The 12,902-nt window shown below is 46.3% G+C and overlaps 1 pseudogene; it reads left to right on the top strand.

Moving 5' to 3' along the window:
- LOC119306898 overlaps positions 1–3,677 on the top strand; it is a 5,061-nt pseudogene extending 1,384 nt beyond the window's left edge.
- Positions 3,678–12,902: the final 9,225 nt, after the last annotated feature.

Raw genomic sequence — 12,902 nt, 5'->3', positions numbered from 1 at the left:
AGAAAAAAAATCCGGTACAAAAATAACCATATAGAACAAGGTTTTACTGAAGTGTCATAAAAATATCATTACATTTCTATTAATTTAAAGTGGCCTCTACGATTGCCAATAAGATCAAAAATATTAATAATTTCATCAGAAGATATCTTAGCTGCTATTTTTTTTCTATGTAAATTATCATGCAATGGCGAAGTAAATCATCTCCCATTTTACTTCGAAGACGTGTCTTGACAATTTTCATAGCTGAAAAAGCACGCTCTGCAGTTGCCGTTGAGACTGGGAGAGTGATAACTAGTCACAGCAACCTGTCAACCATTGGACATGAAGAAGCTTTTCCGGTTTTAACTAGCCCTTTTGTTAAACAAGCAATAGATGGCAAGGTCATCAGTTCTGGATGACTTTCCAACTGAGCTAATTCTTGACTTGAAAAATCAGCGGGATAGAATTTTTCTGCCAGAGTGCTTATCTTTGGGATATCAAAATATTGATGCCTTGGATCCAATGATGAACAGAGAGTAAGGAGCTCAGTTGCTTGTGTACTGAATCGATCATTTAGTTCACTCAGATGGGAACAGGGAACTACAAATTACACAAATTATCATGATAGTTGTGAGGCGGTCAGAAACTCAGAATCAATGACCATAGAATCAGAAATTACACAACAAAATTACCAAAGCAAAAAAAATCTGGAGCATAAATTCGACACGGATACAGGATGAGAATCAACTTGCTAGTTCGTGGTTTGACGCGGGACTGCAGGAAGAATTGACAAGTGCAGCAGCCATTTACCTGAGTCCCTGCCTCCGCCACTGGTTGTGTGCATCCTTGGGATGTAGAGGAAGGGGTAATCCCCTTTTCAAAGAAAAACACGTACTCAGACAACTCAAAATAATCTCTCCATTGTTCAAAGAACGACTAAATCTGTATAACCGCCCAAGTATGAGTATACTGGACACCCTTCCATTTGTTGCCATCTTAGTCTTATGTCTCATCTAGTTACCCAATTCAAAAACTCGTACGTGTAAAAAAATCCGATAACTTGAAAGATATGAGTTCAAGATCATCACAGGCTAGTTCACCCTGGTGTGAGTGGTATACACGTGTGTGTATTTTTGAGCTTAGGGTGGCTTCTAGGCCAACTCATTGGTGCATGCATGGTAACTGATGTAGTATCTATGTGTGGCATTCGTGGAATATATTTACAAATGGTAAATAAAAAGACACCAAGGAGAGATTTCAGATGTGATAATCCGTTGAATAGAGATGAGTTCCAGTAGTTAAAACTTTAATAAACTGTAGGTGTGGTACATATGTAGACTACATATAGAAGCAAAAGTGTATAACATGTACTCTTAGCTAACTATTAGTTGAGCACCTAAGGAATATGCTAAACTGGAGTCCCATGCCATGTTCATTACTTCTACTCTGAAGTTCATATAGACTCAAATAATCGTTGCAAAAATAATTGTACGTCATTAAGCAATGATTCTCAACTAAAGATTGTTATTTGTGTTCGAGTGACTAGAGACAAGTTCTAGTCATTGTTAAAATTTCAATGAAGTAAGCATGCTACATACATCAAATAAATTTATATGAAGCATATAAGAAATAAGCATGGAGAAATTGTTAATTACTTCATTGAAGTAGATGAAGCATGTTTGAGTTTTCGAGGTTTTATGATAGTTGACTGATGCCATCTACTAATTTTTTAGGTATCTCATCATCATTGATGATGTATGGTCTAGACAAGCATGGAACACTATCAAGTGTGCTTTTCCGGAGAATAATTGTTCTAGTTGTATTTTAGCTACTACCCGCATCATTGAGTAGCAAAGTCGTGTTGTCTGAATACTGATGACCGCATGTACGAAATGGAGGCGCTAAGTGATCTTCACTCTAGGAGATTGTTTTTGAAAAGAATATTTGGCTCTAGTAACTATTGTCCTGAAGTGTTGTACAAAGTTTCAGATGAAATTCTGAAAAAATGTGGAGGCCTACCACTGGCAATTATCAGTATATCTAGTTTGCTGGTGAATAGGCCAGCTACAAAGGATGAGTGGGAGAGGGTTAAAAGATCAATTGGTTCCGCCAGTGGGAATGAGTAGTATACTATCTCTTAGCTATAATGATCTTCCACCTAATCTGAAGACATGGTTGTTGTATTTAAGTGTATTCCTTGAGGATTATGTTATTGAGAGAGAGAGGTTAGTGAGGCGATGGATATCAGAAGGCTTTATCTCAGAACAACGAGGGCAGAGCCAGCAAGAAGTTGCGGAGAACTACTTTTATGAGCTTGTCAACAAAAGCATGGTTCAACCAGTGGATATTGGATATGATGGCAAGGTTCGTGCCTGCCAAGTGCACTATATGATGCTTGAAATTATCATTTCAGAATCTATTGAAGATAATTTTGTCACTGTGGTACGTGGAGGTCAAAAAAAATTGAAAAATCGTCATGGTTTTATTTGGTGACTATCAGTTCAACACATTGACCAGGAGTTGCTATCAGCATTGGCAAATGAAGATCTAAGTCATGTTCGATCTCTGACGGTAACATCATCAGTTTGCATGAAACACTTTCCTAGTCTTGTTGAATTTGAATCTTTACGTGTACTTGACTTTGAGGATTGTCAAGGTTTGCAGGAGTATGATATGAACAATATAGACAAATTACTCCAATTAAAGTACCTCAGCTTTAGGGGCACGGGCATAACAAAGCTACCATCAAGGATTGTAATGCTACATAATCTAGAGACCCTTGATCTTAGGTTGAAATCCATGAACAAGATCTGCCAGCTGGAATTGTTCTGCTCGGTAAACTACAATATCTACTCACTGAAACACATCATAAGGTACCTAATGGGATCATCAGTATGAGGTGCTTACGGGTAACCCCAAATTTTCATATTACCAAGAGTTCATTGGATGCCGTGGAGGAGCTTGGGAACTTGACCAGATTGAACGAGCTCTCTTTGTACTTGTCTGATGGATATAGATACAAGAGGCATGAGGAGGTGCTACTCTCCTCACTATGCAAGCTTAGCCGTTGCAAACTCCGGTCTTTATATATAAGTAGGGAATGGGGTTCACTCAACTTTATAGACTCTTGGTCCCCTCCATCCTCCCTTCGGATATTCCATATGTCTAGCAACATGCATTTAGCAAACATTCCAAAGTGGATTTCTCCGGGACTCACAAGCCTTGTTAATTTGGACATCAATGTTACTTAACTAAGGGAGGAGGGTCTGCACAATCTTGGTTTGCTTCCATCGTTACTGGATCTAGCACTGTGTTTTCGTTCAGGAGGAAGAAAAAAGCTTACCGTAATTGGATTCCCATGTCTAAAGAGGTTTAACATCTTTAGTTGGGATGGGGCATATGTAACGCTCACGAAAGGGTCCATGCGGAATCTTGAGGAGTTTTTGTTGTCTTTTGATGTGTCAGTGGCCAAAGCGTCTGGCTTCTATTTAGGCATTGAGCATCTCCCATCTCTCAAACTAATACAAGTAGTTCTTGGCAACGAAGGTGCCACATATTCGGAAACCAAGGCTGCAGCCGCTGCCATGCATCAGGAAGGAAGCAGGTGCCCATCCCAACCATCCCGAAGTGATGAAGATGAAGAGGACAATGACAAGACTGATAATGATGAGGAAAAGAGCAGTGAGGAGGGGAATTAAAATGGTCACTCTCCCGTATGAAATGGTCCTTAAGTGCAAGAGGTACTGAAAATATTTTTTCCCTTCAAAAAGATTACATCATACATCTTTTTCCACACAGCTGCTGCATGCTTCTCAAATTCACGTGTTCTAGTATTTTCGCTGTAGCAGGCCATGATGATGTGCGGCTGGCTGGCTAGCTTGGAATGTCAAACCGCAGGTGGCTGAAGCTACTATTTCTTGCACTTTCAGATAAGAACTTGAAAACAGAAACTGAAAGAGAGTCACTTCAAAAAAAAAAAAGTATGCTAGTATTATTTCAGTGGTATTTATTGTGAAGGTACTACTTGTTGCTGAAGTGTATAGTGGATTGCCTAGTCCTTTTCACCGATTTGATCTTCTGCTTACGTTGGCTAGTGGATAAAGCTTAACACTTGCTACATACATACACTATGTTTGATTATCTCCGTTGCTTACCTTAATTTGGTGACTAAGGCTTCTCTGTTTGCTTCTGGGATTGTGTATTATCCATGTTGAACACTTGTATTGTGTTTCCGCTGTGTACTTTTTGGTAGTCCTAATAAGTTATGCTCTATTTGTATTTGGGATTGTTTCTGTCGGACGGCTGTTTGTTTATAAACTGGAGATGGCTTTCGGTATGGGCGGACGCTACGAGTCATCCCGAGTGGGATCAGCCAGGTCGCTCGCCGCTCGATCGTCCGGCCTGCCCATATTATAAGCCGTTCGATCGACCAAGTCAACCTGTTCAATTTAAATTTTTTGGTGGGTGCTGGTCACGGGCGCTGCTTTCACACACTTCATCCCCATGTGACTGATGTAACTTGTACCACGCGCAGCGAGTATAAATTTAGCTGGTTACTGAAAAAACGCACGCATGACCCAACGAGGTGCTTCTAGTTCATATAAGTAGCAAGGTCCTCTATGCTCTTCTAGTGTCACTTAAGTAGCGAGTCATTCATTGTTTAAAAAAAGCAAGTCATCCATGCTCACGCAGGGACACGAGCTACTTCAAAGACTAGTGACAGAGTGGCTGCTGCGTACAAAGGTAGACGCACTGCAAGCCGAGATGACGATGTCATGGGCGGTAGTCCGACTGTTGCGGATGTAGTGTGAGGGCGTGAGCAGTGCTGCTTCGCTGGACGGTGGTCTCTGCGATGGCAACCTGGCTGCTTTGATGGCGGCGGCGATGCTACGAGGCGGGCTGCGACGAGAGCCTAGCACTTCAACAATGTTGCAACGACATGCTTCCATGACCGTGGTGATGGCGCAGAGACCACAGTGTGCTTTGATGTTTACTGCGATGCTAGGATGACAAGTTGTCCGTTTCAATGATGTTGCGACGGCGTACTTCAATGATCATGGCGGGTGCTTCGACAACCACGGCGATGATATGATGGCAAACTGACTGCTTCAGCGGCCACGGCGATGTTGCGACGACATGCTTTGACGACCACAGTGTGCTTTCTTTGTTGCAGCGATGCTAGGATGACAAGTTGTCTGTTTCAATGATGTTACGACGGCGTACTTCGATGACCATGGCGGGTGCTTTCACAACCACGGCGATTATACGTTGACAACCTGACTGCTTCGATGATGTTTTGATGTCATGCTTCGATGCCTGTGGTGGGTGCTTTAGCAGCGACAACGATGCTACGACGACAACCCGACTCCTTCGATGATGTTCCGCGTGCTTCGACTTCCACGGCGGGTGCTTCGACAACCACGGCGATGTTATGACGGCAATCCAGCTGCTTCGATGATGTCGTGACGGTATGCTTCAATAACCGCAGCGATGTTGCCACGAACCACGACGGCGGCGTGCTTCGAACAGTCGTCGTGCTGCTCTGATGACATGCTTCAATGACCGTGCCGATGCTCTGATGAAGTCCCGGTTCTATGAATGATGCTGCGATGACATGCTTCCTAGTCATGGCAATGTTGGGACGCTGGCACGACTGTTTCAACGATGCTACGACGGTTGCCCGGCTGCTCGATCCGGTGCTGCTGCGATGGTACATATGCTTCGACGACCACGACGGCGGCGGAGGCATTAAGGACTCTAATGAACGTCAAGAATATGCTGGAATCCTCGTTTAATGCTGCTATGTGCTTCCTCGTGAGATTATTTGTAGCATCACGTATACATATATAGTTGCGTGGCTAAGCACTGTCGTGTGAAAATGGAAGTAAAAAGAAGGAACAGTTAAACAGTCATGAGTAGCAATATATACTCGTTCGTCACCAACAATCATATGGCTTTGGTTGTAGAGGAAACATCTGATCTGTTCTGACCTCCGCTCAGGGCTGCCGCTCGTCCTCACCTCCGCTCCCCTCCGCCGCCCCCTCCTCCTCCCCCGTGCGGCGGCGCCGCCCCGCACCAGGGAGCCCCCGCCCTCCTCCTACACCAGCGCCTCACCTCCGCTCCCCTCCGCCGCCGTCGCCCGAGGCGTCACAGGGCAAAGCCCTTGTGCCGTGGCGGTGGCGGCGGTTTTCTCCTTGGATCTCGATCTGGTTGGGAGGCGGCGCTCCTTTCCGGCCAGATCGACGGCGGTGGCACAGATCGGCGGCGACATGGATGTGGTGCGGCGGCGGCGGTGGAGGACAGCACCAGCAACGGCGGATCTGGCCTTGACTCAGTCGGGCTAATTTGTTGTGATACCGATCTCAATCGTCGTCAGCGGTGCACTGCTCCTGGACTTGATCTGCAACACGAGGATGTCTGGGGCGCCGGCCCTAGGCTTGGTGGTGGTGGCCTTCTTCTTCATCGGAGTTGGTCTGGATCCCTGGGCGGCGACCCTGGATTGTGGCGGCCGGTGAAGCTAGGGCTTCCCGCGGCGGCATGGCGTGGTGCAGTCCCTGTTCAAGGCGGATCTGTGACGGCGATCTGATCTACGGATTGGTTCGGATCAGAGAAGGTGACGAGCACGCGAGATCCATCTCGGCGGCTCTCGCGGCTTGGCGAGGCGGGGTGGGAGCCCTCCTCCTAGGCTCTAGTGGTGGCACACTCAGGCAGTGGCCGGTGCGCCATGGCTCCTACGGTGGCACTGCTGTTGCCGTTGGTCACCGGATCTAGGCGGCTAGATCTGGGGCTTTGAAGGCGGTCGAGATGATGCACAGGTTGTCGGGTGGACTACTTGGGACAGATCCGGGTGAAAACCTGGTCTTCGGTCGATGGCCGGAGCCGGTGATGACGATACCCTTATCATCGTTTCCTTTATGAAGGCATCATCGAGGTGAAGCTCCTAGCTCCACTCAATACCTCCGGGGGAAACCCTAGATCAGCTGACCGGAAGTTGGCGACAATCATGTGTCGTTAGCCCCTTGGTGGCGGCATTCTTGGAGGTGCACTCGCTCTCGCGGGACCAGCGGACGACTTCTTTGGTGGAGTGGTGTTTCATCCTACACATTGATGATGACGGATCTTAACGGTGTGGCACGGTGCAGATTCGGAGTTCGATGTGCGAGGATGGACTCACGCAGGAGGACGACCCTGTCTGGCGTTGTGGTGGCGTCGATGGCAGAGAGACCTAGCACGGTAGATGCAACAGTACAACTCTGAAGATAGATTGGTGGCAGGTGGTTGCGGCGGCCTCATACCCGGCAGGCGTCCTGGTTGAGGAATGCGCCAGACTGGTAGGTGCCCCATACCCGGCAGGCGTCCTGGTTGGGACCTCAGGTCTTAGATGTTTAGGTTTGGCTGCGAGGTCTGTTTGGTATTAGGCCCAGACTATCAACATCCTTTTATCAACTGGATAGGAGTAGCACAAATGTTGCCTAGACGGTGGCTTTAGTCTTACTGCTGTATGACTTTGTAAGGTCCTGTGTGAATAATTAATAAAGTGGCTGCATGCAACGTCCAGATGCAGAGCCTGGGGGTCCACCTCCATTTTCTTTTAAAAAAGTTAAACAGTCATGGACCACTCAGCTTCAGTCTTCATGCGTCACGATATGCGTCCTTTCATGTGGGGGACACAGAGACGATCTTAGCCAGACGATCGCCCGTGCAATCAAACGGCTTAGGAGGCGGCTGACGAAGCCAAGAATCATCCGACTAATTTAAAGAGTTTTGCTTTGGTATGTGCTCTGTCTGACAAAAAGTGAGGGCATGCCACGCATCCGCCGGCCGATCTTTTTAAGATCGGCCGGGTCGCTAGCCGCTAGATTTGGGGTCATCAAGCAGTGATGGGCATCCTAACTTTTACAACAGAGTTCATGTTGTGAAACGTATGTAGATTTTTTTTGCAATGGAGTTGATGTTACAATATTTTCTGCAACAAAGATCGTGTTACGGAAACATCTGTAGAGTCTTTCCTCCCACAAAATGTGATATTGTAGAATTTTTTACAATAGAGATCATGTTGCCGAAGGTGTATAGATTTTTTTTATATTTTTTTTTGCAACAGAGGTCATATTGTAGATAGTTTTTGCAATTGAAAGCATGTTGCAGAAGACGACCGAAGAAAAAAAACGAATGGCAATCAGTCGTTAGCGACTATGATAAGAAGGAACGGTGATAGGCCCCACATGTGAATCGTGGTGTGCATCTCGGACGAGGCGCTGATCGGAATATTTTCCCATCGTATAAAGCTTTATTACTATATTGCAGAGTTGCTTACAATTAAGGTGTGAGATGGCGAACCAACCTGTGGTTGCATGGTTAGGAGGATAGTGGTATCCCAGTCTATCAGGGTTCAAGTCTTGATGCATGCATTTATTTTTGAATTTATTTCAGAATTTCCGGCGATACCCTTTCAGTGGGAGGAGACGTTCCCGTTGACGACGAGGTGCTACGGTGACTTCGTAAATCTCAAAATGATTTGCCGGCTGAGTCTCTCAGAGGTGCTCATAGAAGTAGGATGTGCGTGTGTGCATTCATAGGGATGAATGTGTGTGTCTGAACTGTCTTAAAAAAAATTAAGGTGTGAGATGTCGACCTGGCGTCGTAGACTGAGTCGAACTCGGACTGGATTGGTGCTCCATCCAACCACGTCACGGACTCACAATTATGAACAAGTTGAGCCCCGCCCGACTCGGAGTGGTGCAAGCTCTATGTCTTATATACGTGCGGCCGTCTCGCTCGCACATCCACCAGCCCATTGCAAGCTTGACGCAACTAGGCTGCAACCATGGGAGCAGTTTTGTCCTACGCCGCCGGCACAGCCATGGCGACCAAGGACTTCGTGCGGCAACGGAGGTCAACCACGACAGATGCCATGGCCGGTTGGTCCGGCCTGCCGGATGACCTCCTGTTCACCATCATGGCGTTGCTGGACGTCCCCAGCCTCCGGCGCGCCGGCGCCGTGTGCAAGTCCTGGCGCGCCGCGCACCACGCCTTCCGCCTCCCCGAGCTGGAGCGCGCGCCATGCCTGCTCTACGCATGCGAGGAGTACGGGCCCAACGATGCCGCCCTCTATTGCCCCGCCACCGGCGCCACCTTCCGCGTCCCCTTCCCGGGGCCCCCGCATGAGAAGCGGGGTTTCGCCTTCGCGAGCCAAGGCGGCTGGGTGTTCACCACCGACGAGATCGGCAACCCGTACCTCCTCAACCCCGTCACCGGCGCCCAGGCCGTGCTCCCGCCGCTCAAGACAATCTACGGAACTGACAAGTTTTATGACGACCACGGCAAGCACGTCTGGCCTGCTGCCCCCGAATATGGTATCATGAAACCCAAAATCAGCTGGGCGCGTCACCGGGAGTTTTGGGGAGTCGCCATCTCCGCGGCCGCCAAGGCCAAAGAATGCACCGTCTTGATCGTGAACATGTCGTGGTTTGGTCTCTCTTTCGCCAGGCCTGGAGACAAGAGGTGGACAAGGGTGCTCCCCAAAGATACACACGCGGTCGGCGACATCCTTTACAATGACAAGGCTGGCTTGTTCTACATCCTATATTACAATGGTAGCATTGGTACCTTGGATCTCAGCGGGCCTTCACCGTCGCTGACCATGATCATGCGGCGCGAGATAAGTTCGTCCCCTTTTCATACCATGTACCTCGCCCTTGGTCCATCAGGTGAACTCTTGGAGGTAGAAAGGAAGTGGAGTCCCAAAAATGTTTCACTAAAGTATCATGACACTTACCGAGACATCAACCTAGCCAGTGAAGATGACCAAGATATTGATGCATCACGACCGCTTGACATGGCACATCGGATTGTCAAGAAGGCCAGCACGGTCCAGCTCCTGGTCTTCAAGGTTGACATCAAGCGGCGTAAGTTGGTGAAACTAAGGGACATTGGGGATCACGCGCTCTTTCTTGGGCTCAACTCTGCCGTGTGCCTTCCGACCAAGGACTTCCCGGCGTTCGAGCCAAACAGCGTCTACCTCACGGACGCCTGTTTATACTACGGCCCAATGCTACGAAAAGATCTTTGCATCTGGAACATCAGGAATAGGAGTATGCAAAAACTTGATGACGCGTGGCCAAACATGTATTCTTGGCTGCATTTACCGGCTCCAATATGGATCATGCCAAGGTTTTAACTACTGAATAGGGCGGCAAGGTTTATTCGAGTTTGCCTGCAATTTATACAAATCAGGATTTTGGTATCACCCTTCCTTTGAAGAGCCATTGGACCCACCTGTCAGTGAAACATTCAAATTATTTGTTCAATATTAGCACATTATTTGTGGTACGTACGTATACAAATGAGGACTTCGTGTCTTATGCCGACAATACTTTTTGTTGGAATAATCTTGCCTAATTTGTGTAGCCGGATACAGGTTAGTTTGCTATTGCGTATGCTGAGTATGATTACTAGTCAAAGTAGTACTAAGAGTTAACCTTGTAGTCGGGTTGTAGGCCATACGGAGCTAGTTTCAGTCCGGGTAAAACCAGGAGAGTACTAGTCGTATTGCACGCATGTCTTAGCTAGGTGTTTGACTGTTGGAAATTGTGTCGGAGTAGGTTTATAGGAGTACATGTAAGGCCGTCGAATACTGTGAGGTGAAAAGCGAGAAAATAAACAGAAAAAGGCATGAGAAGAGCCCTTGCCTATCAGTTTTTGGTGCCGACTTGTTCATTGTGATTTTCTGGTGTAATCAAGTTGGCCAGTACACGGGCACTCGGCAAAGAGTTTGCCGAGAGCCAAACAGTACCACCCAGCATTATACTCCTGTCGGCATTATCATGTGTTTGCCGATTTATCCCCTTTGCTGAGCACTCAGCAAAGGGGATAAATCGGCAAACACATGATAATGCCGACAGGAGTATAATGCTGGGGCACATCATTTGCCTTGGTGCTCCGATTTTTCCGGAACTCTTTCTCCTTGTATGTACGAAATCCGACTAATTGAGCCGTTCCATCCTACCTTTCTCAGTTTCTCTTGGATATGTTGGGGCACATCATTTGCATTCCTGATACTAGTACCCCTCCTGCTATACCCCTGTTTTCCAGTATTAAGTACACAAAAAAGTATGTGCACAGTACAACGAACGGGTATGCAATATCACCCTAGTGTCTGAATTACAAGTACATTATTATTTTTGTTGGTTTTATTTGACAAGGCGGTTCACGATTGCAACAGCAACAACAGGACATGAGTAAATAGAGGTTTGAAACAAATAATACATAACATCACGATATATACAATAATACTCTCTCCGGTCCAAATTAATTGTCGCAACTTTAGTACAACTTTGACAATTAATTTAGATCAAATGGAAGTATATTAATTGTTTCACACAGTAAGGATATTTGGAGACATGAGTGACAACCAATGGTAGTAGGCACTCTCCTTGGCCTTATGTTGCGGGTGTATCATTCAGCTTTACTGCAGCTCTTTCTTCTTGTTTGTAAGGCACCAAACCGCCAATTGGTGGAACTGGGAATGGGAGTTTGGAGATATGAGAAGGCAGAGTCTGGTGCTATATCGATTACCTCTAGCACCCCCTGCAGTTGGTCCTCGATGTGCTGGGGCACCTCCTCACTGCTATCCATGACCACTGTGAGCCTTACAAGGTTTGGCCGGACCTTGCGAACATTGTATCCAGCCTCAGGCCATTTGACTGTGCCACCGAGCCATACTATTTCAAGGTATTTAAGGCTCTGTGCGGTGAAGACACACGACGGGATCTCATCACCATGAAGCCACAAGTTTTGAAGGAGATCCATCTTCGCAAGAGCATTCTCAAGTGCGGCCCCATGTTTAGATTGATTGAACCCGTGCAAACTCATTGTCCGGAGTTTGGTCATCTTGTGCAGTGGGCAACTCCCTTCATCCCATTCTCCTTCTTAGGCAGGTTTTAAACGCTGCAGCGTCTGGAGGTCGTCTAGTTCTTCCTTGCACTAGTAGAAAAATGGTCAAATGTGAAGCACAATAGTGCCGGTTGGAATTTCAGCCGGCACTAATGTGTACACTAGTGCCGGTTCGTGGCGGCGATCAATAGCACCGGTTCGTGACGAACCTTTAGTACCGGTTCATGCCACGAACCGGTACTAAAGACGCTGTGTCAGCCTGCGGTCAGGCTATGGCCCCACCACCACCATTTAGTGCCGGTTCGTACCACGAACCGGTACTAATGAAGTTATGGCAAACTGTTTTTTAGTCCCACCTCGCGAAGTGAGAGGGACTAGGAGCGGTTTATAAGCCCTGAGTGCAGAGACGATGAAGAAGAGGCTCAATGCTCACGTTGCTTAGCTTCAAGCCTTCAGGAATACGGTAGACTGCATGGAGCTATGCGCAGTGCAGTTTACACTATTCCGAATGGCTTGAAGCAAATTAACGAGCATTGCACCTCTTTTTTATTTTTAATAACTTATTACAACTCCGGACTTCTTCTGTTATGGCAAAAAATAATTACACGTCGACATTTCTTTTTTTTTTAAGTTATAACTCCAGACTTTGACCATCAAGTTTTGTAGAAAAGGAAAAATAGCAGAAAAGAAGAAAAACTATAGCTGAAAAGAAAAAAACAAAATAAAAAACTACTCAGAAATAAATAGAAAAAAATAAATATAGCAGAAAAGAAAAAACTATTCAGAAATAAATAGAAGAAAAAATAAACCAGAAAAGAAAAAAAAATTATATTTGATATTTTTCAATCGTTTACAAAATGACCATGAAATTGAAAATCACTACAAAATGAACTCTGAAAATGTTGAATTTTGGCAAACTAGATGAAAAACTACTCACAAATAAATAGAAGAAAATAAATATAACAGAAAAGAAAAAACTATACAAAAAACTACGCAGAAATAAGAAGAAGAAGAAGGAGGAGGAGAAGAAG

This window comes from Triticum dicoccoides, chromosome 5B, assembly GCF_002162155.2.
Source record: "Triticum dicoccoides isolate Atlit2015 ecotype Zavitan chromosome 5B, WEW_v2.0, whole genome shotgun sequence".
In the NCBI taxonomy this organism is placed as follows: domain Eukaryota; kingdom Viridiplantae; phylum Streptophyta; class Magnoliopsida; order Poales; family Poaceae; genus Triticum; species Triticum dicoccoides.
This window is presented reverse-complemented; position numbering and strand designations above follow the sequence as displayed.